At 42.1% G+C, this 14436-nt stretch overlaps 1 protein-coding gene across 5 annotated transcripts in view; it reads left to right on the forward strand.

Annotated features, from left to right (window-relative positions):
- The first annotated feature begins 2028 nt into the window (after window positions 1–2028).
- The window catches only part of NDRG3 (NDRG family member 3), a 98106-nt gene continuing 85698 nt past the window's right edge, over window positions 2029–14436 (forward strand). For 4 of the 5 annotated variants that reach the window (XM_053246741.1, XM_053246743.1, XM_053246745.1 and 1 more), the window contains exon 1: window positions 2029–2155. The gene's annotated coding sequence lies outside the window, so the exon portion shown is untranslated. The remainder of the gene's footprint in view (window positions 2156–14436) is intronic. The other variant, XM_053246742.1, reaches the window with a different exon arrangement.

A 14436-nucleotide genomic window follows, 5' to 3' on the forward strand; every position in this document is an offset into this window, starting at 1 on the left:
GCTTTAAATATGTAGTGTGTGTGACAATATGTATCATTTTACTCATAATAAGAGTAACACTGCTCCTTTTCTACTAGTAAATGAACTGTTCAATAAGTCAGTCAAACTATGACTGGTTCCAAATTCAATATAATCACTCAGCCAACAAATGTATCTCCCAAGGCAATCCCTGTCCTTGTTTTTGCTGTTCCCATGAGCTTAGGTGCCCATCAATTTGTATAGAAGAATATGTGGTTCAGCAAATTTGCTCTGCTACTGAGCAGGTTGACTTGTTTGCCTGCTAATTTAATTCTGAGTATTCAAACTGCAAGGGGCTCTACTATTTCACATCTACTTAATTGACAATGTACACTTTATTTTTCTTCAATCTCGTTGAACTAGGAAAAAACCTCTAGCTTAATATCAAATACAGGGCCTAAACAGAGTTCATACTATATTCAACTAGTTCTCCTCTGACATCTATAAATTGCAGATATGCCATTAATATGTTGCTATGTGCTTTCTTAGTGGTGTCCCACTCCCACCCCGTTTGCTTTGCTTATTAGAGAACTTTACTAGTCCTGTCATTATGTGCATGGTTATAAATTTAGAAATCTTTGGTAGTAATCACTCCGAAGTAGAATAAGCTTGGGCATAATACCACTGCAGCTGGGCTTGTGACAGCGAAAGGCCACTGATCCTCTAATCCTGTCTAAACAATCCTGTTCTTTTTGTAGGTCAGGCAGCAAGTGAGGCTTCCTCAACATGCTGTTACAAACCACAAACATGAAGAATATTCTGGCTACCCAGACAAAATTATCTGAAATGGCTGCACTACTTGAGTAAATTATGTCCAATTTTTGCAAATCATTACTAGAACTGCAACTCTTTACATGCATGGAGAACTGATTCATGCTTCATTGCAGCAAATCTGGAAGAATTAAAATGTTATGTTGGGCAGAAGAATAATCCATCTCGCAAGTATTGCTTATTTTTTAAAAGAAACAAACAACTAATAACATGCCACAGAAAGCAGACCACGTTGTTAATATTTATCTCAGTATTTGTGGTAGGTAGATGTGTACTACCTCTAAGCATGGGGGTCCTTGTGACAGGATATAGCTTGTGTACTGTTTTGCACAGTTACAGGGTTCCTTTGTCTTAAATTTACATATCAGCTTCAGGAGGAAAATCGACCTTTTACCTTTTGAGAATGGAACATTCTCTCCAAACATTCACTGTCTTCACACTAATCACATAATCCTTTCCTAACAATCGCTTTTTCAAGTGGCACACAAATTATTCCCCCCTCCACTAGATGATAAAAAAATATTTTCTACAGTCCACTTTATCGTCACATACTTTCTGATTTCCAAACTTGATATTTAGTCATGTTGCAATTACTATTCTCTATGTCAAAACTTCCCCCCAAAAAACCTTCCTTGACCAGAAACGGCAGCAGCCTCGAGGCTCAATTTCAACCAGGGTCCAGACCTGAACATTGTTTTGTTTTCAACATCTGGATTTAGCTATAGTAGCCTGTGGGGTTTGCACAGTAATGTAATAAAGAACAGTTTTTGGGTCTACATGTGCAGAAGCCTGGAAATTGCCCTCGAAATGGTCTGTTCACTTTCTTGGGAATAAGTCTTAGGGCGGGGATTTACTTCCCAGTTACCATAACGGGTCAGACTGAACGGGAGTAACCTGAAGGACATTCGACCGGCTCCTACTTTTAGTACTAAACCGTTGTCACCACACCGCCTCTTGCATTTCACTTCCAGAAGAACAGCTTCACTTCAAATTCACAGCCATTAGCAATCACAGCCACTCATTCCATTCAGCATCCATACAAAACGGCACTTTTTGAGTTGCAAAACGCACTTCACCCATGAAGCTCTCTCGCCCACCTCCAATAGCCTGAGCTACTCCCCTTGAACACAAGCTGCTCTCTTCTCTTCACCTCAATTTCACTTCAAAAAAGCTTGCTGTACCCCTACCCTGCCGGGCAGGGGGAGGGGGGCGTGAATAGTCCCAAACTCTACCGACGCCCTGCGCGTGCGCGAGAGCTGGAAAAACCTCGCATCAACTTGCACTGCGCCTGCGTGGTCGCTTTCTCACACATGCCGTTTATTGCTGGTGAGGACTAAGGTTCACCTGCGTGGTGTCTGCTCGGGAGGTAGGTTCTCGGTCGTGTGGGATGATTCGCTTTAGGGAAGGGCGGCGGGTGCGCGCGCGCGCTTGCTTTGTGATCTCAGGCTTGACTTTTTTTTTTTTTAGTTTTCTTTCCGTCGTGTGGCTGCTGCTTTGCTCATGCTACAGTGGGGTGGTGGCGATGCTTGTGGGTTGCTGCAACTCCTTGGATGAGGACTGAGCAAAAATCTCTATCCCTATGGCGGACTTCCGCGCGATTGTTAAGAATGTTGCACGGCTCTCTCCCCTTCCCCATGGTTTTCTTTCTCTTCCCCACCCATCTCAGCTTCCACCGAAGAGAACTGGAGTCTTGGCCTGGGCTTGTCTCCCCTTTCGCCCGCTTGGCGCTCCCCTCTTTTTTGCCCTGTGTCCCTGAAGCCTCCCGGGAAGGTCTCTTTGCTACTTCAGGATTGCTGCATGTTATTGGGACGCTGTATCTCTGTTCCCTCAGGATGCTTACTGCCAGTCTGCTTAGTAAGCAGTGCCCGCCTCATACCTACAGCTTAGCTAGCTAGCTAGCTAGCTGCCTGAGGGCAGACAAAACAGTGCAGGGCGGAAAGAAATTACACTTAGCAGACTGGGGTTATCTGTCCATTTAAATGAAACAGAGTAAACAGCACCGTAGACTCGTAAGTAAAGGGAGATTGGAAACAGCGCCAAGTTTAAGGGTACGATCCCATTTCTTAACAATTCTCTTTTTAACTTGGTGGGGTTTACTTCCGTATAATGTATTTAAACTCGGGCTGCAAATTTCTCTAGAATGAGGAGTTCTAACAGAGCTGTGCGTTTATTAAACTAGTACTTTTCACCCGTTTCTCCGTCGTTTTGCGTCTTACTTTCTTCGGGAAACGTGGCTAACCCAATTGATTAAAAGCATCACTGTTCCCTCTAGGGTCAATTCCACGAGAATAAACTGCCACGCTACTCTCTTGGGAGTAGCTCTATAGTTTTGGTTTCCACCCCCCATTTGGCTATAGCTACTGCCACCTGATGGCGCAGTGGGGAAGTAACTTGCTTAGGGAGCAAGAGGTTGCTGGCTTATTTTATTTATTTATTACATTTATATCCCGCTCTTCCTCCAAGGAGCCCAGAGCTGATTGGAATCCCCGCTGGTATGTTTCACCTATATCAGGCACCAGCGATATAGGAAAATGCTGAAAGGCATCATATCATATACTATGCGGGAGATGGCAATACAATGGTAAACTCCTCCTGTATTCTACCATAAAAAGCCACATGGCTTTGTGGTCGCCAGGACACACTCAAGGGCACAATTTACCTTACTGTTGCACCTATAGTATCTGATATAAGCTATTCTGGTTTGTTCCTGTAACTGACTATGTGTTCCTTGCAGCAGGATGATGATGATGATTTTGCATTTATATCCCGCTCTTCCTCCAAGGAGCCCAGAGTTCCTGCCCTAATTTGCCCTGCTTTAACTGATTAAAATAATATGTGCTATATTTTTAAAAGATAACTTTAAAGTGGAGAAATTATACATGTTGCTTGAATTCAATATTTGTTAGACTTTTATACCATCTTTTCATTAAAACAATCTCAAGGCAGTTTACAAAATCTCAAGGCAGTTCTATATTTAAAGCGATATAAAGCAGTTACAATAAAATATTAAATTGGAATATTAAAAATACAACTCAAAGGTTTTTAAAACATACAAGATCATAAAATACAGAGCAGCAACAACAACAGTAATAGATGTCAGCTTCTTTTGGGAGAAGCACCTTTGGTTTAAAGCTAAACTAAATCCACAATTTTTAATATGATTAACATACAATGACAACTGGCACAATAAATCAGTTTAAATAAGTAAATTGCTGTTTGACTACAGTGTGCATTGTAAGCGGCCCACACAAACACTTGCCCTTCCGCTGTTTCTCTGTCATTCATAATCTTGTATACATATGCTTGGAAGTAAATCACACTGAAATTAGTGAGATTTAATTCTCTGTGTTTTTAATTGGGACACTTGTTAATGCACTTTCACTTATCACCTATATTTAGTATCTTGATATTGGCAAAATGGTTGCTACTCATTGTTATGGATGATGAATGGATGTGAAAAGCTTGCAAGACTCTACTTAGCTACTGAAATTTTAGAATGTGCTTGCTGATTTATAAGAATAACCTAGTATGTGGATGAGAAACAGCCCAGTATGCAGCTGCTGATATAAAGATCATGTTGCTATTTATTATTTATAAAATGCGACCCACGTCCTTGGCATTGCACAAACAAGTCCTTGCTCCTAAAAGGGCTTACTGTCTGAAAGATAAATTAACAGATGGATAAAGAATAGTCTGAGCTTCAAAAGTGCATCTATTAGTCCCGTGAAAAAATTTCAGGGGGTAGGAATAGCAAGCCCAAATGCTGAGAATGAAATGAGTTGGGGAAAAGGTTTAATTCTCTAAGTTTCTGCCTCTGGATTTCATTAACTAATTAAGCACCTGTTGCTACTGGGTAGAGGATAATTCAAAGTGTTTATTTCAGACAGCAGTACCTAACTTCTTAAGCAAGTAAGATCACTTATTATACATACCACTCTGTTAGTGTCCTTCCAAGTAGCTAGACTTTCAGCTGGTGCCCTTCTTGCAGGGAAGCTGTTCTCTGGTCAGCTATGAGATTTTTGGGTCTTATCTTGACTGACTGCTTTTAATTTGGAATTGGTGCCATCTGGTAGTTGAAGAATAATTGTGAAATTAAAGTAATCAATCATGAGGGTTCTGTAGAAATTAATTATCTCTTTTTTTTCTACCACTTGCTGGGGATGTGGGGAGAACTCATCACCATTGCACTGAACAATGTTCCATCATCTCTTTATACTTAACTCTCTTTAAAACGGTTTCAATGATGTTTACAGATTTATAGCTTTAGATATCTTATACTGGGAAGCTGCTGTTCAGGGCTGATTCAATATAAATATATTGTGAACAGGGCAATGTTGGGAATCTCTTTAAAGGTCAGTCCCCCAATTTGCTGATTGCAATAAAAACATATTAGCAGTTTCCTGTTCTGTCTAGCCTGAAAGTCTCTCTTCCTCATACTTGCATTCTGCCCTTTTCTCATTTACAACTCTTGTAGTCTTAGTTTAAATTTTTGTTTTAAATTAGTGTTGTACTAGCTTAAATACTAGTAGATGTCATGCAGAGCTCAGCTAATCAATAATTGGCTAAGTTGTCACTGTTGCTAGGTGTATTCTGCACCTGACCTGGGAATGAAAGCATGTCTAGGAAAACTTAAATGTTCATGCATCTCCTCCCTGCTTACAGTCACCATTGGGATGGGATGTGTGGGAGACCTTGAGAACAGAAAAAGGACCAGGTGGGAATAACACATTGAAAATTCTTCAGGACAGGAATCTCAAGGAGGAACTACAGCTCATTGATAGGGTGCATGCTGTGCATGCAGATACTCATGGGCATCTCCAGTTAAAATGATCTCATGTAGCCGGGGTAGCAAAGATGTTGTATAACTAGTGGCAGTTGGAGATGGTCTAACTCAGTCCAAGGCAGTTTCATTAGTTCATGTGCTCACCTGCCATATGAAATGACCTGCTTTTCTTGCTTCTATGATGTGTTGTGCCATATACTTTTGATATATAGATAAATGTAAATATGAGTAGTTGCTCTGAAATGTTTTTCATTGTTTCAAAAACATATATTAACATCTTAAGCAACATTTAGATAAACATGACCACTGGAATATAAGAATACAAGTGGTAGCAACTACTTTGAGCAGAGAACACTTCTTTACTCTTTGTATTAAAAGCAAACCTTTTTAATTATGCAAGAACATGAAATATTAATATGAAGTTTAACAATAATGAAGGCTGCATAAAGGAAAAGAAATTTGCCTCTTATAAGAATTTTTTCATTTGTTAATGATATATCAGTCATTTTGAACATTTGAGGAGCTTCAGTTATCTCAAGGCAAGGCATATGGTTCCAGTCCTGGCTTATTCCTTGACAAAGGACTATTCTGTCCTTATTTGGTTGCTTGCACAGTTTGCCTAATAATAATAATAATAATTATTATTATTATTCTATTTCTATACAGCCCTTCCAAAAATGGCTCAGGGCGGTTTACAAAGAGAAATAACAAACAAATAAGATGGCTCCCTGTCCCCAAAGGGCTCACATTCTAAAAAGAAACATAAGACACACACCAGCAACAGTCACTGGAAGTACTGTGCTGGGGGTGGATAGGGCAAGTTACTCTCCCCATGCTAAATAAAGAGAATCACCACGGTAAAAGGTGCCTCTTTGCCCAATTAGCAGGCAAGCACAAAAACGAAGCTGAACTCCAATTCTCTTGTACTGCTGAAAATAAGAATTTGATAGTAAATTATGACCCTTGAGGAGCTTTCTAAAAACAGGAATATTGAAATGGTTTGTGACTTGCTCCATTACTCTCTTTTCCTGCTGTTTTTCCTGCATTAAACTTGACTGGGGAAGTAATTATTGGTCTGAACAGTTCACTAGCAACCCATTACCATACAGGAATCGCTTCTACTGGGAATGATACTGGTGACCCACTGCATTACACATAGGCAAATATACAAAAACCCCATAAGCTGATGATGAATAAATTGTTCTGTACTGGTATGTCACTGAATGATCCATCTGACCAATTAACTGGTAAAGATTCTTGATTCTCTATAAATGCATTATTCCCACCTAGTCCTTTGTGCTGTGTGTATTTGTCTATGTTTTTTCCCTTAGAGCCAGTGTGGGGTTTTTAAACTGAAATATTGATTTTGACTGGGAATGGGTTAATATTTTAATAATGCATAGATTGCATTCCTAAGCTATTGCTTGCACGTATATTTAACAACATCCTACTCTTCTTGGCAAAGAAATTATTTTTTATGAAATGACCATTCTGGGCCCTTGCTGTGTGTGATGGGGTGGATAAATGTATAATATCAAGACTGATTTCAGTTCTAAAACATTTTTCTCAAGTGTCTCCAGCATACTTTGCCCTTTTCTGCATCCACTTTGATTTTTAATAGGTTGTTACAGCCCTTTCCAGCTTTTACATGGTCTGCTTTATAACCGCATTAATCTTGTGCTCTCATTACTATTTGGAGGCATATGGTCAGTATTTCTGGTAATTTCATGACTGTTTCTGCTTTTGTGCCATTACTGTGGATTTGTAACCTAATTAAGTGACTTTAGCATATTAACAAAGTAGTATTTAGCATATTACTTTTAGGTGTCCAGTGGAACAAATTATAGCTTGCACGTAGCCTGTTTCCTTCCCCTCCCCACCCCCACTCATCATCTCCTCCCCCGGCCGCCTCCACCCGCCATCTTCTCCTCCCCCAATGTCATCTTCTTCCCACCTGCTGCCACCTTCTTCCAGTGTAACACCTCCCAGAGAGCAGGCATCTACAAATTCACTTCCCAGCTTGCCGGTGGCGAGTGCCCCCATCCCTCTAGTGAGCATTAAACGCAACACACAGATCTTTGCACCAGAGGACTCATTTCCATTGCCACTTTTGAGAAAGTTAAAAAACAGCAGGAATCCTTTCTGAGCAGTAGGAGATGGTCTCGCTGTTTGTTGGGGACGTGCACTCATTTGGCAGGGAGGAGGGGATCTGGAAGGAGCTTTCCGTCGCTGTTCTCCATACTCCCCACCCCCAGCAAACAGCAGATGGACACGCTGCTTTAAGGTAAATGGGGGACTTCCTCCTCCAGGGACTTCCTCCCCCAAATGTTAGGGGAGGAAGTTCCCCATTTACCTTAAAGTAGCATATCCATCCTCTGCATGCTGGGGAGTGTGGAGGAACAGCGAGGGAGAGCTCCGGAGCTTTCCCTCGCTGTTCTCCACACTCCCCGCCCCAGCAAGCAGCGGACAGACGCACTGCTTTAAGGTAAACGAGGGACTTCTTTTAAAAAAACCACACAAACAACCCTTGCCACTGCTGCCCATTTCTGCCGCGCAGGCAGCAGCACATTTTAATGTAAAAGGATGGGGGGGGGACTTTCCCTTCATCCCACTGACACTGCCCCCCCCATCCCACCACTGCAGCGGCATTTACAATAAAAAGGGGGGGTCTTCCTCCTCACCACCCTTAACCTCCTTGCTGCTTGGTGGGAGTGGCATAAGACGTGGCCTCCTACGGGTGGCAAAAGGCTTAATCTGCCTCTGCGTATGGGGTAGTATACAAATGTGTTTAAAAAAATACCATGCCATTTGTTATTCAGGCTGCTGGAGGAGAAAAACCAATCTTCACCATTCTGAGGACTTTCTATACCAACATTAAATTTGATTTTTAAAACTATTTTTTTTAAAAAGTGCTTCACTATGTGCTTCACTGATAAAGTAAAAAAAATGTTTGGATGCTAGATGGACATCGATTAGAACAGGTAAATCAAATAAAATATTTGGGGGTAATCTTTCCATAGAATGCTGGGAAATGAGCACATATAAGTATGGTCGCAGAGTCGGCGAAACATAGCACAACAGCAATCTTAAGATTTTTTAGAACTCAGGGTGCAGGTTTCATTCCAGCTGCTTTAAAACTCTATTCTGCAAAGGTCATTCCTCAGTTACTGTACGGTATCCAATTAGGTCCATATTCAGGGTTTGACATTCTGGAAAGAAGCCAATCAGGGTTCTTGAGGAACCTATTTGGCACTCCGAAATGCACAGTGAATGTGATTTTAAGGGCAGAGGCTGGCTTTTTAAAAACTGAATCTCGGGCTTGGCTTTTAATTATCTATTTTTGGTTTAAAATACATCTGTGACCAGTTGGTTTAATTCCTGAGTTTCTCTCAGCTAATCTCCAGTCACTATGGTGTGTTGCAGTAAGTAATAAACTCGCCTCTCTAGGTTTAGATCCAGCTCAATTGTGGGAACTGGGTCTAGCGAATGCGAAAAGAGTAGTGAGACAAAGCCTTGTTGATATTGAGATCCAAGAGAACTGGGCTGTACTTCCAGAGTTTTATATAGTAATAAGAACTAAGATGGACCTTTCCCCCGCAAAATATCTGTCGACTATAACTTTTTCTAAGTTTCAGTGTATATTCACGAGAGTAAGGGCTAATTCCTTTCCATCTGCACTTTTAACTGGGAGGTTTCAGGGTGTACCTTTAGAAGAACGATGCTGTAGCTGCGGGTCAGGAGATACAGAAACTGTTGCACATATTCTTCTTCATTGCAAATTCCATTTATACCCTAGGGAATGTCTTATTGCTCCTTTAGTATGTAAACTGGTAGATCACTCCGATGGGAATCTTGTTAAACATTTGATCTCAGATAAAGATGCTTCAATTTCTATTTCTGTAGCTAAGTTTAGTTATATTGCTTTTAAGAAGTATAATGGGACATCATCCTAATTGTAAACTGTACATATATATATTTTTATTGTTTACTAGTTTTTATTCTCTGTTTGGTCTAATGACCGTAAATAAAATCACAATCACACACAAGTGTTAATCTTTAAGATGCCGCAAGACTCCTAGGAAATTTTTTGCTTCACTTCTTGTAATAAAATATATTGGACTGGAAACTAAAATGGGCACCTTACTGACAAAAATCCACACTTTCCCCATAACTTGGTTTTTATACCAGAAAATGTAAATGCTATATAGTTTTAAAATAAGTATCTTTATAATGAATCCTTGAAAACATGCCCATGAGGATTGGCTGGGCGGCGGAGGCGCAGGATTGGCTGGGTGGCAGGAGCTCACACGTGGCAGGAGGCCATTGAGCTGCTGCCAGGTGAAATGGCAACGGCTGCGGTGAGGAGGCGGCAGCTGCGGCCCCAGCCACAGTGAGGTGGTGGCTTGCGCACCTGCCAGGGTCAGGAGGGGACAGAGAAACTGGCAAGAGGTAGGAGAAACCATGGGGGAGAGAAGCGGGCTGGGCGGGCGTCAGAGATTTCCGCTAGAAGACAGAGTCAGGGAGAAGGGGCTGAAGGGGGGGGAGTCAAACTAGGGGCGCAGACGCTATGCGCCCGATCAGCTAGTACTGTATATTTGCACAGGGAAAAGGTCTTAAATACTTGAAAAGAAAAACTTGCCAAGCCATGGAATGAATCCCAGATTTTAAAAGCCGTATATGTTCATTAATCTAATAAAAGCTTGATTTGACCTATCTACAAATGTTATTGAAGATGAGTCTGCCAATGGCTGTTGGCGATCCTGGCCTCCAGCTTTGGCTGATTAGACTGTTCTATTGTAAGCATTTTTTTTTTTAAATGGAGAGGTTCTTCAGCTCTCTGCCCATTCCAGGCTAATATTTGTATGTAAATTAACTGAGCCAGGAGGTAGACTACTGACAATCCCATCCCACTCCATTCCACAAAAAAAGTTAAGTATTTTATGGGTGGCCATGTTGAATTGTTTTTGACTTGGTGTCAAGGGAACAGTGTTCTCTTCTTAGATATTCTCCTCCTCCTCCCCCCCCCCCACAGTGGTGGTGTAATAAAGCATTAATAAGGAGTTGTTAGCAATATGGGTTTGATTAAAAGTTTCTTCGGTCATTGCCATAATCATGTAGTTCAATCCAGTGCGAAGGAATATCTTAAAACTGCAGATATCTGTGACATAGGTGGTTGAACTGTATCAGTGATTGGTGTCTCATTCTATCCAAGTCTTGTGATCTGGCAGTAATACTTACTGCATAACTACTACACTCATAAGTTTGAACATCTTGCATTTGCAGAGCTGTTAATTATTCTACCTGTAAGATGAGAGCAGGCTTCTCAAAATGTGAGGAACTTGAGTATATCTGGAGAAATAGAAGTTGAAGCAATGTGTTAAGATAAAGAAGTGGAGAAGTTATGTTTCTGTACTGGGTTTTTGGGGGGTGGGGAGCCTTCTTGCTGCCATCTGTAGTGACAACTCAAAGTTCACAACCTAAATTTTAATAATGTGAGCTGAAGCTGAGGCACTGAGGTTTTTGTAGATCTCTGAACACCGCCAGCGATTCTCTGAAAGGTATAAAATAGCATAATATAATTCAGTGCATAATGGGTCTCTGTTTCCAGGTAAAACTGGTTCATTTTTCAGATGAGCATCTTTTGTTAAATGAATATTATGGGATATAGAACTAACAAAGCTGTGTTCTTACTGCATTTGACATCTGTCATTGACTTTGTCCTATCTTGATTCAAGGATAATTTTTCAAACTAAAAATACTGAGTATTTGAGATTCCAAAATCTGCCTTCAGCAAATCTCAGTCCAAACTTGTAAATTTGGATTTAAATCGTGATATGTCAGACTTGCAGAGAAGCTGAATGAGAGTAGCTGAGACTTCAGGGTGCGGGATTTATAGCCGAACTAGAAATAGGGGTTCAAATTACTGTAGCTTATTGTCTAGAGAGGAACATTTCTGAAACCTTCACAGTTTGAGAAATGGAAAAATAAACAGCAGTGGAAACTTTAAGGAATCGAATGTGACTGAGGCAAGAACAGACTCGTACTACATCAATCTTGATTACAATACAATGTCAATAAATTGGATAACCATTCGCTAGCTTAAATCACTCCAACACACACTAGGCCCAGTATGGTTAGCCTTGAATTTGTTTCCTAGGTCCATATGTGTACTTCCCCCCCTCAACTAGTCTGTCTAACTGACCCACCATTCTGGTAAGATGGATATTTGTGTGTCTGAACTGAAAGGTCCAATCTTGGTTATGGTTGCTTTTCACCCCTAACAATCAGATCTGTTTCCAGGCCAATGCAAAACACCAAGTGTTGGTTTTGGGTAATAAAGATTTAGTTGTCATGGAGGAAAAAAGATGAACATCCCATTTTAACTGCTATCTTACAATGTGTTAAGAGAGTTTGAGTGTGGTGTGAAGCAGGGGTGTTTGTTTATCTATATCAATGTAAACCACTTTGGGAACTTTTGTTGAAAGGGGGTATATAAATATTCATCGTATTCGTGTTGCTAGGTACTTTTAAAGTTAAAAACATGTACAAAAAACTTAAAGCAATTTAACAATTTAACAATTTTCCTGTTATTTGGCGTGCATCCCACTTGCTTTCTGCTTTAAAGGAATCCAACATTCTATTCAAAACTCTGATGTGTTTTAGATCTTGTTAGTACTGAGTCCCTGGCTCATGGTGTTTGATCTTCAAATTTCCTTTCCTTCAAATTTCCAAATTTGAAAGGTGGAGGGAGGGTACTGTCCACTAATATCTCACTCATTTAAAACAGATTTTGGGAGGATTAACAGTATTTTGAAGGGGCTGTCCATCACCTTCTGAGCCATTGCCACATCATCTTCCATTCAGCTTGGCAACAGAGTTGGCATTAGGCATGAGGACCTTCCACTTCCATTGAGCTCAGCAGTGGAGTTGCTGCTAGGTGCAAGGACCATCTGCCAACTTGTAGCGGTTTAAAGCCTTTGTCTCAGAGCAAGCTCACGTGAGGGAAAGAAATGCTGAATCATCCCTGCTGAGCTACATGACTAGGCTTCTCCTAAAACTCTTCTGTACTATTGGTAGGTTAAAAAATGGCTGCCACCACCACTGTTACCTCTAAGATGTGTGCACGCTCATCGGTTTTTGGGTGTCTGCTCAGCTGATTTTAGATCCTGCTCGGGTTGAATCAGGAAGGCCCCATTCTGAATGCATATGCGCATACACTGCCTTGATACTGCTGCCCAGAACAAAACTCATTCTGCACAGACCTACTGACCACCACCCCCCCTTTATTACAGAGCTTGAACCTCCTTGGACTTTGGGTGTAATTCCAGGGGAAAAAACTCTAGAGGGCTTCTGTATAATGAGATTTAATCTGTTTTGGACTTGAGTTGAAGTTGCTGTAATGTGTTTGGGTTCATTTGGAGAGGGAGAATCCATCCACTTCCCACCTGGTGCTGCCAGGAGTGAGAGACCAGGTGGGTGTGGGGGTTCCTTTTGCTGTTGTCTGCCTGCTTCTGCTTCCCCTGTGAGGCTGCAGCCTCAGGTTAACATCTGTGGGCAGGATTGGGACCAGCCCCTGAGTAATTCAGCTGTTCCTCAGGTCACCTGCTCAGTTTTGGGCTTTATAGGAAGGCTCCTTGTGGTGGCGGGCCCGTCACCAAAGGGGGTCACCCCACTGGGGGAGAACGAACGCAAGGGCTAGAGGGCGTCTGTTTAATCAGTTCTAAGCTGTTTTGGACTTGGGTTGAAGTTGCTGTAATGTGTTTGGGTTCGTCTGGAGAGGGGAGGACAGGGGGCACCTTCATTGACTATGGGGCAGCTATCCCAGTGGAGGTGGGGAATAGAAGAAGTAACATTGGCAGGTCAGCAGGCTGTTCCAGGGGAAGGGTAGTCAGAAATTTAATAGCTGTCTCCCCTTCCTGCAGTCCTGCCAGCTCTTTGACCTCGGGGAGCACTGCCAACAACCCACATAGCCTTACCCTGCTCCTCTGTAATGCCAGGTCAGTCCAAAATAAACCTGAACTCATCCATGATTTAATCATGGATGAAGGGGCCGACCTGGTATGTATTACCGAGACTTGGTTGCGGGAGGCTAGTGGTCCAGTTTGGTCCCAGCTTCTTCCTCCACAATATTCTGTAGAGGAGCAGGTGAGGGGACGTAGGCGGGGAGATGGAGTGGCTATGGTCTATAAGGATAACATCTCTCTTATCAGGGTCCCTGTTAGGGTATCGGACCATACTGAATGTGTGTACTTAAGTTTGGGGACCAGGGATAGATTGGGACTTCTGTTGGTGTACCGATTGCCCCACTGCCCAGCGGAATCCCTTACTGAGTTCATGGACTTGGTCGCAGAACTCACGTTGGAGTCTCTCAGACTCTTGGTGCTGGGGGACTTCAATGTTAATTTCGGGACCAATCTGTCTGGGGCAGCTCAGGAGTTCATAGTGGCCATGACAACTATAGGCCTATCCCAAGTGGTTTCTGAACCGACACATATTGCAGGCCACATGCTTGATTTGGTCTTTTACTCTGATCAGGGTGGTGTTCCATGGGTGGGGACTCCTGTGATTTCCCCACTGTCATGGACGGACCACCATCTGGTTAAGGTTGGACTTACAACCACTTCCCACCTCTGGAGGGGCAAGGGACCTATTAGAATGGTTCGCCCGAAGAGGTTATTGAATCCAATAATATTCCAAGAAGCCTTGGGGGGATTCAGTGTTGGCTTTGCCGGTGATACTATTGATGCCCTGGTTGAGAATTGGAACAACTTTCTCACCAGGGCAGTAGACATGATTGCTCCCAAGCGTCCCCTCTGACCCACTTCGAAATTGGCCTGTTGGTATACGGAAGATCTACGGGGGCT

Source organism: Hemicordylus capensis, chromosome 4 (assembly GCF_027244095.1).
Source record: "Hemicordylus capensis ecotype Gifberg chromosome 4, rHemCap1.1.pri, whole genome shotgun sequence".
Classification (NCBI taxonomy): domain Eukaryota; kingdom Metazoa; phylum Chordata; class Lepidosauria; order Squamata; family Cordylidae; genus Hemicordylus; species Hemicordylus capensis.